This window comes from Canis lupus (genome assembly GCF_048164855.1).
Source record: "Canis lupus baileyi chromosome 16 unlocalized genomic scaffold, mCanLup2.hap1 SUPER_16_unloc_1, whole genome shotgun sequence".
Lineage (NCBI taxonomy): Eukaryota > Metazoa > Chordata > Mammalia > Carnivora > Canidae > Canis > Canis lupus.
This window is the reverse complement of record NW_027326424.1, coordinates 1,222,018-1,241,940: the sequence shown is the minus strand read 5'-3', so window position 1 is coordinate 1,241,940 and position 19,923 is coordinate 1,222,018. Positions and strand designations below refer to the sequence as shown.

Genomic DNA, 19,923 nt, shown 5'->3' with positions numbered 1-19,923 from the left:
CAAGCAGACTCCCAACTGAATGTGGAGCCAAATGCTGAGCTCAGTCTCATGACCCCAAGACCATGACCTGATTTGAAATCAAGAGTTGGAGGCTCAACCAACTGAGCCACCCAGGTGCCCCTGGAAGCTAGCTACCTTTCTGAAGGACACACAGTTATATAGTGAATATGCCAAGAACACAATGTATACTTTCCTTAGCTTTTCACCATGATGTTTGGGCTGATCCTGTAATACATTAGATCTAACCTGGATGGAAAGAGAACTGTATGAATAATTAAGTTGGGTCATATATACTCCAGATCTAACCCGGCATAGTTGGGATTTCTGACATAGGGTCACTATAGATGCTATTTTCTCTGTCATTTTTGACATAATGTATTGCATTCTATAACCTAAAAGAGCTCATGACTATTTGTTTTTACATTGAGATGGGACAGACATCCTTTCCTTTTAACACAGGTACAAATCAAGATACACCAAGTAAAGACACCTAAAATTGGTTTATCTTAAACTTAGCTTGATGATGGAAAAGTTGATGAGACAGTGTGTCAGTGAGGTTCCTAATAGGAAACAAATGGAATAATCAAACAAGGAAAACCTGAGAACATCTGGTTGACAAAGGACCCATGTGGGGGTCTGGTAAGGAAAGCACAAAGATAAACGGCATGAGAGGGCAGCAAAATGATTATATCACTCCTAGGATCAGCAGATAAAATATAAGGTGCTCCATTAAATTTATATTTCAAGTAAATAACAAATAAATGTTATAAATGTTTTAGTATAAATAGGCCATGTTCTCTTGCTTTTTTTTTTTTTTTTCCCCTAAATCTTGTGACTCTAAGTCTACTCCTCTCTACCAAATAAAACACAGAAGAACAGAGCCAGCTTCTGGGCAGACCAGAAGACAGGGATTTGGACAAAGCAGATAAGATGTCACAAGTAGAGGAGAGAGAGAGTGAGGGACCCCCACAGTGAGGGAGCCTGTGGATGAGGCATCTGGCCTCACTTTTCTCCCACCGCCTGACTTCGACACAAACTTCCCAGTGTCTGAACCCCAAAAGACCAGCTTCCTAAGACAGAGCACAGGAAAAAAGGAAGGGCAGAGTGAATCTGGAGGAACAAATAGAAACTATCTAGTCCAGAGAGGATTACATTCCTAGCATAGCCAAGGCGGTGGCCACACTTTGGACAAAGGAATTTAATACCTGAAGTGACACCTGATTCATAAGTGAACTTAAAATTCATTTCAAAAATAAAATCAATAGGAATATATAAACTGATGTACATAGTATATTTTTATTCAAAATATTTATCCTGTGTAACACAGTTCTAAACAGGGAACATAAATTGTACCAAAAAAATACATGAAGTGACTCAATGGAATACTCAAGAAAACCAGGTTGCCACTTCTTTCAAAGAGGAAAAATAAGTCAAAATGGAAACCAGATTACAGCATCCACATAAGAAAAAAAATTATGATAGTCCGAGCCTATGGCATTTCTCTTACAAAAGCAGGTAAATGAAGGTCCAAACTTCTATAGAGTAAATCCAACATTCCTTTATGGATAGATTGTTTTAAGATTTAAAGACTTTTAAAAACCATTCCAGATATGTCACTCTACAATTATATTGCTTATGGTAGCCATTGCTTATGATGACACATAAATATTTTCTGACCAAAGCATTTTGTAAAATTTATCTGCACTCATGATTTCAGATACCTTAAAAATGTTCATGATAAGGGAAAACTTAAATAGTAACTTACACAGTACGATCACAAATCATGATAAAATAAACATGCAAAAGCATAGACACAAAATACATGTGCATACATATCTATCCGGAAATACATGCACAAAAACAATGACATTACTTGTAATTCTGGATATAGGAACTACGGGTGACATTTTATCATATTTTTACTTTACTTTCTAAATGTACCATTCTAAATGATTTTTTATAATCAGCCAAAAGAAAATAAGTAACATTTTAATATTCTTTTGTGAGGGTTTTATGTTCTAGAATAATCATTTTAATTGTCCTTTTACATTACTTGTGATTCTGGTGGAAAAATGATTCAAAAGAAGAACATACTTACTCTAGGATAACACGTTGGAAATACCCCAGAGAAGAAGACTGTAACTTTGTGTGTTCTTTTAGTTTTCATAGTAAAATGGAAATTGTTTGTAGTTGTTGCCAAGAATAAGGCTTTGTAACTTTGAGTTTGGCACACACCATATACTACATATCACTATCCAAATGTTGCTGGAAAATCTGAAGACTTTTTTAGACACTTTTACAAGAGTGAGCGAAGTATTATCTTATCACAGTTAACAATTATATGTTCATTCTCTTGAATGAGTACAGGGGAAAACATCAAGGGACATTTCTGGCCTGGCATCCTGAGTCTCCATATTTGGCATTGGAATGACTATCACTCCATAATTGGGCTAGTGTCCAGGGAAAGTAGAAATGGCTCACGGTAGGGGACATGCACTTGGCAGTGTTTGGGCCATTTCTCAACATTTCAGTAACTGGAATGCCTCATTTCTCTGTGTCGACAGTCCTGAGTAACATAGTAGTACCCAGGAGATCATTTAAACTCTAATTTTTTTTTTAAATAGGTAGCTTTTCCAGGCAAGCATAGCATTTTGCATCTTAAGCCCTGTCATCACCCATAGGAAAAAAATATATATGATGTATTTCCTTTCATGCATCTAAGTTCAAATTTTTGAGGTCATTCTTTTTTTTTCCAAATAATCGCTGGATACAGTCCTTTTTTTTTTTTTTTCTCTCCTTTCTAAGTTTCAACAGCTTACCCTTAAAAGACATAGATTAAAGAAATGCTAAGACTTGCATTTTTTTCTAAAACAAAGATTAGTGCTCACTGTATGAAGCCAATATCCCTCTATAGGAAAAAATAATATTAATAATTAGAGGATTTCTAAATTGCTGAATAAGGATGTGGCAAGTGTTTTATTTTTTATTTTTAAGTGCATTCTGAAGTCTCGGGGTGTGGCTTGCAGCAAATACAAAACAGGACATTGTCAAGTTAACAGAGAAGAGAATGTGAGGCCCAAATTGCTTATTTCAGTTTGAGCTTCTGCTGCAGGTGGATAAACAGGGTCCACTGGAAGGGCCCAGTATCATTTACTCACTGGGTGATAAGAGAATAATGTATGGTCCCTACCACTCCATGTTAATTACAAAAGAAGAATAGTGTTCTTTTTAGCTCCGTGTCACCAAACTATGTGAGACAGTCAGGAATATTTAGTGTTTAGGGGAGAGAACTGAATCACAGTAGCAACAATTTGGTCAAATTATGTTCTTGAGGTCTTTCATTTGTCCTCCCCCAAAACATCCATACTTGTTGTCGGGCATATTCAGCAATTAATAATTAAATTATTTTAATTTTAAAATTAAAATTTTTAGGATAATTTTCAAAAACTTTCCTTGAAACACATACACTCCCACCGTTACATGCATACTTTCCATATGCCGCATCTATTAGAATTAACTCAAGACAAAAAATGAGAATGCGTCCCTGTATATTAGGAAATTCTTAAGGCTAGCAACTAGGAAATACTCACATAACAAACCTGTAAGCAGTATCTCCATCCCAAAGAATGGAAATGTGAATAAATTCAGGGGTAGCTTACTTTTTCACTGTGGAATAACCACTTCAACAGGATTTTAGTTATAGAAGTTAATATTAGGACCTGGGTTTGATTTGGGAGGGGGAGGGCGTTCCGACACCTGATGCAGATTTTCTAGTATTTTAAATTGGTTATACTTAACAGATCTAAGTCTGCACAGCATTCTTCTTTGCTCTTGTTTGATTTTGCATTCCCTTTATCAAATTCTAATGCCTTATTGAGGGGCGAAAATGTGTCACTAGGAGGTAATGCATTTGGTCCTTAGTGATTTGAAGGAGAGACACATGGACACAATGAAAATGCAATCCTGACCTTCCTCTCCTACTGGGTGACACAGAATGAACTGCGATGGCTACAGTTCCACACATTGCTGCTGTCGCATGTACTGCACTTGCAAAGACTGTGTAGCCTATCTTTGTGAAATATGCCAAGGTACTTCCTCTTGTGTACTAATTAATGAGTGGTCTAAGGGATGCCAGAAGGCAAGGCTACTTCTCTGGCTAAAAAGTGGGTTTCTCTGAGGCCCATGGGCACTCCAGGCTTTGGGGCTCCCATCAGATCTTTTCTGGGGATACCTGCTCTGACCATGACTATTCCAGGACCTAAGAGTTCCTGTATCTAACTGTTGTCATTAGCTAATCTTTCTATTTTATTTTCCTTCTATATTTTCTGATGCAAGAACTCTGAAAAGATGCTTCATGTGATTTGGAAAAACAGAGACACTGCTCTGGTTTTATCCTCCCATGAGATACTGTGGATATGAGAGAGCAGGCATAGCATTGGGAAAAGCAAAATCCAGGGCACCTGGATGGCTCAGTGGTTGAGCATCTGCCTTTGGCTCAGGCCCTGATCACAGGGCCTGGATGGGGTTCCCTGTGGGGAGCCTGCTTCCCTCTGTGCCTATGTCTCTGCCTCTCTCTCTGTGTCTTTCATGAATAAACAGATTTTTTTTTTTTAAAAAAAAGGAAAGGAAAAATCCAAAATCTTAAGGAGAAACAGCAAGTTAAATATGGCAGATTTCTTCTCCTCCCCAGCCTCATTAAAATAACAATAAAATTAACATTAAAAGAAGGAGAAAAAAAAAGAAAAAAAAAGAAAAGGAGAAACTCTACAAAAACAAAAAAAAAATAGAGAGAACGCAAATACAATTCAGAAATTTCAACAGACTTTAAGAAAACTGCAGATTCAGGAAAGGAAAAGACTTGGCAGATAGGAAGAATTTGCAACCTAAGAGTTTGACTGGCCCTAAAAATCTCATAAGAGTTAGACTCCAGACTATGGCTACTACCCAGAGGTGAGGTAAAGTGGAGTGCTGAGTATACACAAAGTAGTTGAAAGAAATGGGAGCCTCAGTTCTGAAACAACAAGGAAAAGAAATCTCCCAACAATGTGAGGGATCCTGGGAGTAGATCTATCTCACTGGAGCCTCTGATAAGACCACAGCCTTGGATTTCAGTCTGTCAAAAGAGAACCTGGAGTAGAAGACCCAGATGAGTCATGCCAGCACCTGACTTACAGAAACTTAGAGATCATAAATGTGTTTTAAGCCCCTGGGTTTATGGTAACTTGCTATGCAGCATCAAAAACCAATACAGTCTCTCAAACTCCTTCCCATATCCTCCACCTGGAATTTTAGCAACTAGGAGTAGAACCCCATCTCAAGAAGATTAAAGAATTGTTTGCTTTAAAACCTAAGAGGTGTGATTTACTTGCCAGAGGGACTTCTAACTAAATGGCCAGCTTCAGTCTGATCACCCCACATGCAAACCCATTAACTAATATGCATCTTGTACATTATATGTATGTTATGGAATTCCAAAGGTTTTTCTAGAGTTATACCAGAGGATCACCAGAATTTTGAATAAGAATTTCCAATCTGAAGACACCAAACAAACAAATTAAAGGTATCCAGAGAAAACAGAGGCAATTCAGACGAAGAAAGAAAGAAGAAAGAAAGAAAGAAAGAAAGAAAGAAAGAGAAAGAGGAAAAGGAAAGAAAATTAGAATTCAGGTTCCTATAAAACATGTCAGATCCTTTTTATTTTCAGATATCCTTTTGATGCTCAATTACTTTTGATCATCTGTTAGCTAGGTACTATAACTTCTTTGTAAGGGCAGAAAAATAAATGTTTTTTCCCTTATTACTTCTTCCTGATTTGAGGACCAGTGCTAGTTCAATCATTTTCATTTTGTCATAATAGAGACCTAATTCAAAAATCTTTTCAAAGCTTTGTGATCTTTTAATGCCAAATAAACATACAACGAAATTGTAATTTTTAATCTGATAGTCAAGAGCTGAAAGAAATGTTAGGATAAATGAAATGAGTTTTGCTAGACATTCCTGAAGGAGGTATTTTTAAATGTTACCTTGTGATAACATATGTCAAATGTATTATAAGCATTGCTATAATCTCCTCTGAACACTACTTGTCAAACTTACCTCCAATAAAGCATAAACTGCTGGAGGATTGGCTAATCACAAGTAAAGACAGAAAGTAAAATCCTTCCTTTTTTTCTGTTGAATCTTCACAAAAACTTGCACTTCTGTTTCTCATCTTTAGAGAAAACTCATGTGTTTTTCTGAGAAAAAATACTCTTTGAAATATTGAATTAATAAAAAAGTTCTTAATTATAACATTTTTTAAAAAGATTTTATTTATTCATAAGAGACAGAGAGAGAGAGAGAGAGAGAGAGAGAGGCAGAGATAGGCAGAGGGAGAAGCAGGCTCCATGCAGGGAGCCCGACGTGGGACTCGATCTCGGGTCCCCAGGATCAGGCCCTGGGCTGAAGGCGGCACTAAACCACTGAGCCCCCGGGGCTGCCCCTTAATTATAACATTTTAATGATGATTTGCCGCATGTGTTAAAAAAAAATAGAGAGAGTGTAGTAATTAGGCACTCTACAGATCTTTTCCCCAGAATATAGAAATCAAATAAGAATTCATTGGAAAACCCCTGATCTCCTACTTTCTTCTTTAATTAATACTTATAAATTATTTGAAGTATTTTCCATTTTTATTTTTGGATATTTTAATTTGGAGCCCATCATCTGGTCTACAGATTGTGGAGTCCTGGTAAGAGTTTAACAACCAGAAAAAATATAATTAAAGCCCTAATGTGTATTTTTTTTACAGATTTCTTATACGTAAATACTATCACAATGGTCCATTTTAAGCTACAAACGTGCTATCACTGAAGGCGAAGTTGGAAAGAGATGCTCACAATTGGTTCTCATGAGCCAGTGCAAGTCAGCTCCAATATACCACTGTATTTAACCAGTATATTTCATATTTCAGGCCCTATGATTCTCAGATGCTTTAATTTAAAATAAGTATATGTTCAATTTAAAAACATGAGTATATATAACATTTGCATAGAGCTTGTGCCAATGGATGACTTACTTTTTTTTTCCTTTGGTGGTGATTTGAAATGTTTAAAATATTACTGATTTTATGCAAAAAAATACTAGGATTGCTTTGATGATTTAATGTTGCTACATATATTGTTGGTGCTAATGGAAATGATCAAAATTAAACTTGGAAAATTAAAATTTGCTTCTTTTTTTCTTAGTGATTTCTCTAACTCAAAAGCATCAATATACACCTTTTTCTAATCTCTAGAAAATTATATTAGGGAAGTATGCCCTTTTAAAATTGATAGATACCATCTCCACATTATTTGTAGTTTATATAAAATTCAGATCCATGAAAGATTAGTAAGAAGAAAAATAAGAGAAAGTGTTTTGAATGTAGCCCAATAACAAAACAGTAATTCTATAATTACACAAACACCGAAATCACCAGTTCTAATTTCTCTACTTTCTCTTTCCACTATTAACCAACGTGATTTACTGAGTCTCCTGGTTTCACTTGTGCTCATGAAATTCCTCATGATTCTAAAAGCTGAATGGAAGTATGATGTAGAAAATGATTGCAAATAGAATTTTTGTGTACTAATTAAGACTAATGTTGTGTGACAAAAATGCTCCTGGTGATCCTGGAAGGAAAGTGAGCCAAGTTTATTCATGAGAAAAGTGCTGTTTTCTCTGCTCAGAGAGAGAAACTGACTCTCTGTAAGTCAGGCTCCCCACCAAAAACAGACCCCTACATGGAGATGTATGTACAAAAGATTTCCTTGGGAGAGGTCTTAAGCCCATCACCTATAAGGAGCAAGGAGAGAAGGACTGAAGGAGAAGCAGATGCATCACGGGGTTTAGCCAATCCAGAGGGAAGTTCTGCAACTGGAATGGTCCTTTCAAGATGCCTCAAGTCAAGGCAAAGGAGTGAGACCTGATGCAGAGACACAAATCACTGAACATAGACCATCCCCAAGGAGGAGACATAAATTCTCTTCAGCCAAGGACAATCCTAGAGAGGGACTCAGCTGTGTCAGCAGGAGATACTCCCAGCGTCTAGAGTGAGTGCCAGGAATGAGAGCTTGGATCTGGAAGTAGAGATGCTGAGGACCCTGTTCAGAGCACTGCGAGTACAATCTCATTAAACAATGAACCTCTTATCCTAGCTCTACTTCTTTTCATTATTAATATTCTATTTCAGTTTTTTTGAAGCTGAGGAGATCGTAATTGCTTCTTAGTCATTTACATTCTGTTTGGAAGTGAACAGTTTAGTTTCTCTACATGTTATTATTTCTAAAACTATTTTCTTATGGAGTATCATTCCTTAGCATGAGATGTTCAAGCCACTGAATGCAGATAACAGATACAATATTAAGTGTTAGAGGAAATGTTTCACCTTTTGTGTTTTTCTTTTTTTTTTTTAAGATTTTATTTATTTATTCATGGGAGACACAAAGAGAGAGGTGGAGACACAGACAGAGGGAGAAGCAGGCTCCCCACAGGGAGCCCAATGTGGAACTCCATCCTAGGACCCCGGGATCATGACCTGAGCCAAAGGCAGACACTCAATCACTGAGCCCAGGTGCCCCTCACCTTTTATGTTTTTAAGAAATGAATTTGTTTGAGTATGATTTTTATTACAGTCAATCGTGAATGGCAAAAGTTGGAAAAGCCCTTTGATGTTTCTTGATTAGGTAAATCCAAGCCATTTATATTCCAGTTAATTTACACAGTAACATCAGTGAGGTCATAAATAGTGGGTTGTATTTCACAGGAGCTAACCATCACCTTTAAAGTCCAGATGTCCCAAGGGTACGTCTTGTGAACTAGTTATGAAGCTTTCATGGTAACAGGATAGGGAACAAGTATTAATTGGATAGGAGATGGCATCCAACATGGATTACACTTTATATTCTCAGGGTTTTCAAGGTGAATGTCTTGCAGTTATATCCTAGTTTTTGAACTTGTTGAACAAGAGATAGAGATTTACCTTTTCAATGTGTCTGTGTTATAACCTATTTTATTAAGTGTGTGTGTGTGTGTGTTTATGTGTGTATTTGACAATTCTGGCTTCAGTTTTATCTCTCAGGAAAGCTAAAGTAGTGGATATAAACCTACACTTTTCTGTTACATAACAACATGTGATTTTCAAAGAGGGGAAAGTAACTATTTAGCCTAATGTGGTTAAAGAATTTCAGGGTTAGATAACAGCCACATTTTCTACTTCTCTTTCCTTGCACATTATATTCAATTTTAACCTCACTGCTTTCTAGATGAAGCATTTGAAACATAAAAAAATTACAGTTCTTGACACATAAAGGCTTAAAATAGTTATTAATGATACTCTTCCAAAGGTAATTTATTAATGTCATCATTGGCATCTTGGATCATCATAAATAGCCTAGAATCTGAATTTTGCCTGATACAGTATTTGTTCCCAGCTAAACTACTGGTCCTCATAATCTATGATGTTCATCATTATATATATATATATATATTATATATATATATATAATGTATATATATACATAAATTTATTATATATATAAAATTCATAATTCTCTCTTTCTATATATATATATAATTTTTCTTGATTGGGAGAAAATTTTCATTTTTATCCCAAATATTCTGAATGCATAATAGAAACATTGTCAACATCTGGTGGAAAACTCCCACCAGAAATTAATTACATAGTGAAATATTGCATTTGACTGTTTCCAAGAATCCAAAACCTTCATCATACTGATAATAGGCAATTGGGCACTCAGGATATTGAGACAGAATAATTTCCTAGGCATTACACTAGGGAGGAAGACAGATTTCCAATGGGCCCAGAGCTGTTGGAAAGGAAACAAAGAATAAAATTTCCTAGTCTATCTCTTTTTCACTTCTAAAATGCTAAAAATCACAATTCTCTGTCACCCACACTATTTTATTTTGATTTAAAGTATATTATCTACATATTCTCTATATGTTTACTAATTGTCTCTCTAGTTATTTTAGAAGTTATTGAGCGAAGGCTATTTAAAATTCTCTATAAATACTGTTGGAACAATTGGATACCTATATGGAAAAAAAAGGAACTTTGAGCCATGCTTGTGCCATATACAAAAATAAACAGAAAGTGGATCATGGACCTAAATGTAAAATGTAAAGCTATAGCATTTCTTAAAGAATACTTAAGGGGAAAAATGGCTTGTTAAAATTGGCTGTGTAAAAATTCCTTAGACTCAACCCAGAAAGCATGAACCACAAAAATTGATAAATCATATTTTATCAAAATTAAAAATCTCTGTTCTTCATAAGACATTGTGAAGGGGATAGCATGACCATAGATTAGCAGAAGATTTTTGCAAATAATATATCTGATAAGAGACTTGTATATAAAGAATTTTTAGAACTTGAAAATGCAAAAGCAAACAATGGATTTTTTTTTAAGAATAAAGAATTTAGCAAGCACCTTACCAAAGAAGATACACAGATGAGGAATAGACACATGAAAATTGGCTCAACATTATTAGTCATTTAGAAAATGAATTTTAAAAACACAATGGAATATCACTTCCTACTAAATAGAATTGCTAAAATTCAAAGACAGACCATACGTAGTTTTGACAAAGATGTGGAATAATTGAAACTCTCATGTACTGCTGGTGGGAATGTAAACAGATAGAACCACTTTGGAAAAATCATTTGGCAGTTATCTAAACATTTAAAAATAAATCTACAGTATAACCCAGCCATTCTACTCCTTGGTATTTTAAGGGAAAGCATGTACCCATATAAAAACATGTACAGGAATGTTCACAGAAGGTTGATGCTCCTGTATGTGAAAGGATACCAGACTGACAAAAATGTATTTGTCCATCAACAGGAAAGTGGATAAAATAATTGTTTTCTATACATAATGTTCTATTATAATATATTGTTATAAAATAATATATACAATATAAGTAATATTATTATTTCTATATTATATAATTACATACTATTATATCTTAACATTATATATATCATGGGCTATTAGTAATACAAAACAATGAGTTATTAATAAACATCACAAGATGGCTGAGTCTCAAAACAAATGTGCAGAGGAAAAGCAGAAAGACAAAGAATACAACTGTATGATTCCATCTCTGGAAAATTATAGGAAAATTCAAACTAAAATATAGGAACAGAAAAAAAAAGATTGGATACCTAGGGATGGGCGTGCAATAGAAAATGTAAAGAAGAATTGTAAAGGGGTACAGGAAAATTTGAGGGGCTAACACATATGCTCAGTGACTCTATTATGATAACTGATTTACAAGCATCTAAATAAAGCAAAATTTATCACATTGCAGACTTTAAATATGTGCAGACAATTATACCTCCATAAAGCTATAAAAAATTTGGAAAAGTAGTTGTCACTAGGGGAAAGGGAGCAGTCTATGATAGAGAAGAGCTTCTGGGATGTATCAACATTCTGTTTCTTGACTTAGGCATAAAAAACCCAGGTGTTTTTTTTATTACACTTCATTCAGCTGAATAAGACACTATTTTATGTTTATGCACTATTTGTTCATTGTATTTCATAATTCTAAAAGTTTAAAAAATAATATATACATTATATTTGGAAACTATAATTTCTTTAAAATAGGTAATTATCCCTAAGATTCATGAATTTTGTCATTATTCCTTAATAACAGCCTCAATAATTACTCATTACTTATAATTATTTCTTCATAATTGTATAATTCCTTAATAATGCCAACCTGGGCCTTAATAGTGGTATATACACACCCCTTTATGTGAATTTATAAATTATGTACAGTTTAGGTTTCTTTTGGAAATTGAAGCTGGTCTTTACTTTACATTCCTATGCAAACTGCTTTTAAAAGATAAACCAGAAAACTACAATTGAGTCATATCTCTTTGAGCCTCGTTGGTGGTCCATGCATCATGGAAATGTCTGTTAATTTTTCCGGTGGTACTGCTAGGTTTATGGCAACATTTGGAAGAGTGGCAACTGGGAATAGTGTACTATTTTATTTTATGTTATCTTTATGGCTTAACCATATTCTGTAGCCATTAGGTACAGTGACTCTCTCATCCCCTGGGGTACAATATTATATTTATTGTACGCATTTATCTTGTCTCTGGTGGTTCATTTTCTTTTCCATCCACGGTGAATTTCCTTTCTGCCTTCCACATTACATCTAGGAGTCCTTGCATTCAATTGCTCAAAAGACATTATTATCATGGAGTGAAGTCTATATGAAGTCTGGGAGGAAGTGTTTGTATCTATAAATGGCTTCAAGAAAATGTCCTCAGTAGTCAAGAAGAATGATGATCATGTGTCCAGAATTTAGAAGTGGGAAAAAACTTATAAAATATTAGTGTCCATAGAGCAAAATGAAAAACACATCCAAATGTTATGAAGGAAAAACATAATTTATTAAAAAAGGAAACATTTGAAGCAGTGACGGGGATTGCTTTCTCAGTGATGGTCCTGGTCTGTGGCACTAAAGAGTATCATTTTTCTTTTGAATAGGCCCTAGGTCTTATGGATACATGATTATTTCCATTTTGAAGATTTATGCCAAGGAGTCTTAATGCTAAACCTGAGACAACAGAGAGAATCAGGTTCAAAGTGAAGGTTTAGATTTTTGTACCGTGTATTTTGTACACACAGTAAGAGCATCAGCCATACTAAAGCACAACATATTGTGACCTAATAAGAAAGAACATACAAATCTGTATACAAGAGAAGAGTCTCTTATGGAACAGGTTCCTTTATACTGAGAACTAGCATGGACACTTCAAATGGTAATCTTTCCCATTTGCACCATTCATAAAGTCATAAACTCAGAAAGACATATTCAAATAAATTGTATGCTCTAGTGAACTTACTCTTCTCCTCCACTACCTTTCTTTTATGCATGTTTTTCATTTAACCATGATACAATCATCATTTGATTTCTCCTTTTCTGGACCACATTTAAAAAATAGTTAAATAGCATGTCTGCTTCAGGCCTTCAAATTACTTATCATTAAAAAAAAAAAACCTATGTTAAGCAAAATGAATAGGTAAACGAACTAAAAACTATGGTTTTTTGGCAACATAGGTTTCAAAGACACTTTTTGTTTACCCAATAAAATAATTTACCTCTTTTGTTTATGAACCCATTTCACTTCAAGTATTTCCAGGCATCTCCCTGCAATTAAGTTGCTTCTAATTTTTTCCAGCTGTGATCTTAGTTTGTGGGGGGCATTCAATAGGCTATACCAGTTCTAAGAATTACACTGTCACTTATGTGCAGAAGGCATGATACTATACATAGAAAACCCTACAGACTCAACCAAAAAATTAGAAGTTCCAAGTGAATTCAGTAAAGTTGGAGGATAAAAAGTTAATACTCAGAAATCAGTTATGTTTCTATACACTAATAACAAAGTAGCAGAGTGAGAAATTACTAAAACAATTCCATTCACAAATGCACCAAAAAGAATAAAATATCTAGGAACAGACTTCACCAAGGAGCTGAAATACTTACTCTTGAAATTATAAAACATTGATAAAAGAAATTGAAAGCAGCACAAATAGTAAGCTATCCCATGCTCGTGAAATGGAAGAATTAATATTGTTAAGTGTTCATACTGCCCAAAGCGATCTACAGGTTAGAAACAATCCCTATCAAAATGTCAATAGCATTTTTCACAGAATGAGAGCATATAATACTGAAACTTGTATGGAACCACAAAAGACCCCTATTAGCCAAAGCAATCTTGAGAAAGAAGAACAAAGCTGGAGTTATCACAATGCCAGATTTCAAGATACAGTATAAAACTATAGTAATCAAAACAGTATGGTAATAGAACAAAAAACAAACACTTGAATTAACTGCGTTACAATGGCAATATACCTGTCTATGAACATTTCAGAGCAATGTGAATTAAAGAGAGACAATTGTACTTTCATTCTTATTTGAATCATTTAAAGTCAAATAAAAAAAAAGACAAATCAGTTATGCTTGTTGAGGGTGACATCTGCCGCCAATTAACTTCTTATCGTTAAATTGAGGCAGGGGGGAATGTTGCTATTTCTTTGAGATAATCCTACAGGTATTTATAGTTGTTGGGCAATTCTCAATACTTTCATTTTTTAAGATCCACATAGTATATGCTATAAAATGCATTACATTATATTACTTTAGATACACATAGTTCTTCTTACTGAAGTTTGCTCACGTACAATGCAAGGTTAGATTTAAATGATCCCTTTGCCTCATTTTCTACATGAGAATTCAAGCACGCAGCATAATTTTTCATCAGGTTTATGCAAAGGTCAATACTATCCATTCAATTAATGGGTTAAATATTTCTATCCAAAAATAAATTTGCTAGAATAGTGCAGATCTTGTGTTTCATTTTGAAAATAATACAAGCAATTCCACTGTTTGGAAAATGTCTTCTGGAGAGCTCTCTCCATCCCACAATCATGATTTGTGAATGATACCACCAGTTTGGCAAAGTTTTCATCTCTTCTGGGGAGAGAGAGGTGGAAGAAAGCACAAATTGTTTCTAAATTACATTATTTTTATTGTTTTAATAAAATGAGACTGACCTTTCCTTCCATCAGCAGTTGAAGGTACCAGTGTGTAGGAAGGCATATCCATACATCTCTAGAGGAAATCCATCTGTAAGAAAATAATGTTTCATGACTTTATCTGCAAGGAGGCTCTAAATAGGGCATAGTCATAAAGGAGTCATCTGGGACAGTAGACCTACCTAATCTGTCAACTGTTAGAGCAAAACAAATGAGATACTGTTTCACACTAGCCAATATTTACTAAAGACCTACCTACATTGTTTTAAATCCTTGAAACATCAGAGGCAGGGTCAGTCCTAATGTCTTAATTTCATGGATGAACAAACAAAGAGTTCAGAGAGGTGATACAGTTGTTAAAAGACAGAGCTAGGCTTTGCTTCCAGGTTTGTCTGGCCCCACAGCACATCCTTTTTCCCATTATGTTAGTCTTATTACTTCTTACTTTGAAAGCAATATAAAGAAGCTATTTTAAGAGTAGGTGAAGAGGTCACTGGACCTCAGCCTTCCTGTATATGAAATTGCAAAGGAATAAACAGAAATAATAACAACCGAAAAATATACCTTTACAGCCAGCATCTCAAATAAGAAACATCCAAAGTGGGACCCAAAGCAACGACTTCAGCTTTCTCAGAGTTATTTCATGAATGTTCTTTTCATATTGAGCTGCTCTTAACTTTTGAAAGAAAGTAATTATAATTGTGATGGTGATGATGTTGAAACTTTACATTTCTAACCAACTCAGCATCATTGCATAAGAAATCTTATAATGTGGGATCCCTGGGTGGCGCAGTGGTTTGGCGCCTGCCTTTGGCCCAGGGCGCGATCCTGGAGACCCGGGATCGAATCCCACATCAGGCTCCCGGTGCATGGAGCCTGCTTCTCCCTCTGCCTATGTCTCTGTGCCCCTCTCTCTCTCTCTCTCTGTGACTATCATAAATAAATAAAAATTAAAAAAAAAATCTTATAATGGTTGGAAGGAATGCTTGTCTACAAGTCTACTCCAATTACATAACAGTAGCACCAATGGGTACTGAGTGATAAATATACTGAAACATGAAATCAGTCCTTTGAATTTAGGTACAGTGCCATTTGTGCCAAATGAAGAACCAAAACATGAAACAATTTCATTTTTAACTTAAAATCATATCTTGTTGCAAAGCTGACATGGTTTTACGCTATCATGGTATCATTACATTATAAGCACAACTCCAGAAAATGATGAACAGTAGAGCAATCAAATCCATGAAATTGTTTATCTCTGAGAGATCGTGTCTCGACCCTCATCTAGCTTTTGTTTTAATGTCGGCATTTTTTTTAAAAGGATCTTAAGGTTCTTAAAGCCACGTTTTATCCTCTGCCAGATATCAGGACTGTTGTTATTTTATTCAGTTCTCTTCTCATAATTTCAGAAAAATCTGAAAATATAAAGGTTAATTAATTTCTGATGTCTTACAAATGATTGACACAGTCCAAGAGTTAAAGAAAACACATTTTTTTCCAAGTTTAAAGACCTGAGATGGGATTTCAGAATCAAACGTGCCTGCGGATTGCTTTTCAATGGTGGGCCTTGCTCTTAGATTGTCCTTTTTCCATTCACCATTCCAGGTTTTTTTTTTCCAAAAATCTCCTGTGAGGTCCGAATAGTAGCCAGCATTCTGTCTTTGGTTGATGAGCCTGTACATTTCCTAATCCAACACTTCTCTTAAAAAAGGAATGTAGAAAGTATATTGCAATTAATAGTAATGGGGGTGTCCTACAATTTTCCAAACCCTGGAAACTTGCCTGCTATTCTTTCTTATTCCTTGGTTGAAAGCAAAACAATCAAAACCCAAGGAAGGAAAAGAGGCCCGGCTAGCAGAACTTGAAGCTGCTGCCAGATGCTTCCCAACCTTTATCCCTGGGTGTCATTTTGTTTTTACGCCATTTAGGTATACTTGTTCAAAGGCTTTTCAAAAGTGCGACAATCCTGCAAAACAAGAGTTACTACAGCCCAAGGGCACTTTCTCTTTCTTACTCAGCGAGGCTTGGTACACATCTGTTTCCATCCACAGTCACTTGTTTCAAGGCACCTGCGTTATGTCTCAAGGCTCTGTTTTGAGCTGTTCTCAGCGCCTGTATGTCCCTGCTTCCCCTGCTTCGGCAGTGTTTTCCTGTCCCTCTTCCTCTGTCTTTTCTAAGAATTTAGTTATTTATAGTCCTTGTTGCATACAACTTGGAAACTCAGAATGGGAGTAGAGCTGGCCAGCCGCTCATTTGTCTGTTCTGAAGCCCAAACAGGTTCATTCAACCACAGACTCCCTGGAGGGTCTTTGGGTTCTTGCCTTCTCAGTTTCAGGGGGGCTCCTTGCCCCCAGTGAATTTTTGGGAAAAGCATAGCAGCCTTCACTAATCTTGAATGTACTAGGCATCTAACATGAATCTAATGCTGTGTGAGGACCTGAAGGTGATACCAGATTGTATTACATTGTCCTTACCCCAAGACTTTGTAGCAATTCAAAAAAGATAATTATTAAATAATAATTATAATAACAATAATAAAAGATGAAGAGAGGAAGAAGGAGGAGAAGGGGAATAAGTAGTAGTGGTAGTAGTAGTAGTAGTAGTAGTAGTAGTAGTAGTAGCAGCAGCAGCAGTAGTAGTAGTAGGATTCTAATCCTGGAGCAATTTTTAGGGAAAAAAAAAATATTCCCAAGTCTGGGATAATCAAGGAGGGCTTCATTCACCAGGTGAAACTCTAACAAGACATCAAAGAGAGGATAGAAAGAGTGGAACTTCCTTTTCTTTTCTTTTTCTTTCTTTCTTTCTTTCTTTCTTTCTTTCTTTCTTTCTTTCTTTCTTTCTTTCTTTCTTTCTTTCTTCTTTCAGATCTTATTTATTCATTCATGAAAAAATACAGAGAGAGAGGCAGAGACATAGGCAGAGAGAGAAGCAGGCTCCACTTAGGAAGCCGGATGTGGGACTTGATCCCAGGTGTCCAGGATCATGCCCTGGGCTGAAGGTGGTGCTAAACCACTGAGCCACTCAGGTAACCCAGGTTGGAATTTTCATAGGCGATAAAGAACAGAAATCATACTGATTCAACAACACTTTTATCCACTTTTTCCTCTATGTATCCAATCTGCTAACGTGTATTTAGTACACGCAACATGCCAGATATTTTTGTTAAGGCCTCACAAGGACAAAAAGATGAGCAACCAAAGTCCCCACCCTAGCAAACAAGGATAAAATGTATTGAGGATGCAGCAAAACAATGGTAACAAAGGTGATATCTGCTTGAGTCAAGAAAGTGCAAAGGTTTCTGGGAGCACAGTGAAAAGAGTGGAAAAATAGCAAAGTACTCCCAGAGAAGTTAATAGTGAACATTTGAAATGAGAGGGACTAACATGACTAAAACTTTATTTTAAATATAAATTAAAGAACCAAAGCCAGAGTGCAAGACTCAAGAAGAGCCAAAGATAAGGAGAAAATCTTCCAAAATTTTATTCTGGAGTCAGTAATAATATTGATGAATGTGGAAGATGCCTCATAAAGTCAGATATTCAGAGATTTAACATTAGAAGGTAATTTAAATAAATATATTCCTGTCCAGGGGTGTCTGTGTGGCTCAGTGGGTGAAGCATCTGCCTTTGGCTTGGGTCATGATCCTGGGGTCTTGGGATCAAGCCCCACATCAGCTTCTCCCTCTTCCTCTGCCTGCCACTCCCTCAGCTTGTGCTTCTCTCCCTTTCTCTCTGCCAAATAAATAAATAAAAATCTCTAAAAAAATATATTCCCATCTGTTCTTATTAGTAGAAGGGCCTTAAGCCATAGCTCCCCCTCAAAATTCAATAGATCAAGTGCACAATCAAAGTGCACTTAAGTTTATCAGCTGATTAAATCCTCCTGACAGGACAACGATTATGATGATGATGACAATCCCCTTTTTACCAAAGAGGAAACTGAGGCAGAGGATGATGAAGCAGCTTTTTTAAAGGCTCACAGCTTCTAAGTTTGCGAGTTGGGCCTAGAACGTGGGATCCTGGATCTGGTTCTTGAATTCTAAACTGTCCTGCTACCATTCCTCAGGCTTGAACCCAGAGAAGGAGGAGGAGGAGGAAGAGGAGAAGAAGAAAGAGGAAGAGGCAAGAAGACATAGTGTTGATTCACAAACTGGCCCCACACACGGAGAGCCAGGAGAGATGGGAAACACAGACAGGCCACTCCAGGTGGGCAGGTGGTGGGTTCAAGAAGCAAAGGGGAGTTAACTTATGAGACTTGTCTCTGGTGCTGCCAAAGGAGTAGATCTCCACACCCAACACCATAATCTTCAGTGTTTCTACAAAGGCCTTAAAGAGGCTCCATCATGTATACCATCTTTCTCAAGGCTGTGTCCTTGGAACCGGTTCCCACTGTCATCCCAGAGGGTGGAATATACATTGTACATTTCAAGGACAGGGAGGGGTGAGGAACCTCCAGTGGCCCAAGCCCAGCTCCTGGGTCACATGTGGTCATGTCCTCTCCATGACCTCCTTCAACACTCCTGGTGACTGGCTCCTAGAATCTCTTATGCAGCATCCCATTTCCACAATGTGCCCTGAGCAATCAGCAAGCAGTTTTGTCAGCATGGAGGTGGCTCATTTGGTGGCCGTCTGGCTGCATTGCGGCAGACGCCACAGTAACATTAGAGACACATGCAAAAGAAAACACGGCTTACGAGAATGATTCTCGTAATGATTCAAAATAAGTACCAATTTTTTTTCCTCCAAGAGCTCCATAATCCAAACCACTGATTTATTAAGCCCCCTAGGCTGGGGGTCAGATCCCTCAGGGCATTCACTCGCAACCTCATGTGATTTACTAAAGATGATACAGTAGTGAACTTATCAGGTATGAATATACACCATTGGATACTGGCACAGGTAACTTTTTGAGAAGCAATAATGTCCAAGGCTCTTCTATTTTGAAGGACAACTTTTCCCATTAGAGATATTTCAGAGTTCAGTAAGGACAGACTTTGTCAACTATTATTTAAGACTTGTTGGGTGAATTTGGTAATGGCTTCTATGTGTGCTATAATGTCCACCAAGTCAATGGAAGGAATAAAGACAGCAGCAACCTTAGCAGAAGAAAAGAGAATATGCCCATCTAGTCTCAAGGAGAGGGTGGTTGGCAACTCTAGGAACTTGACTGGGTTGTAAATACCATACATGTTGCATGTTGGCTGCAGGAAGCAGCAATGTCAGATGTGAGGAGATGGACTTGGAGCCAGATATTCAGTCCAGAACCCTTCTACCTTCTCTTCTCTTTCAATGGTGCATGTTCTATTCCTGATATAGTGCATT

General features: G+C 36.4%; 1 long non-coding RNA gene across 4 annotated transcripts in view; it reads left to right on the top strand.

Annotated features, from left to right (window-relative positions):
• The window catches only part of LOC140629532 (uncharacterized), a 40,221-nt gene that overhangs the window by 7,974 nt on the left and 12,324 nt on the right, over window positions 1–19,923 (top strand). For all 4 annotated transcript variants that reach the window (XR_012027393.1, XR_012027391.1, XR_012027392.1 and 1 more), the window contains exon 3: window positions 18,668–18,807. This is a non-coding gene — a long non-coding RNA (uncharacterized lncRNA). The remainder of the gene's footprint in view (window positions 1–18,667; window positions 18,808–19,923) is intronic.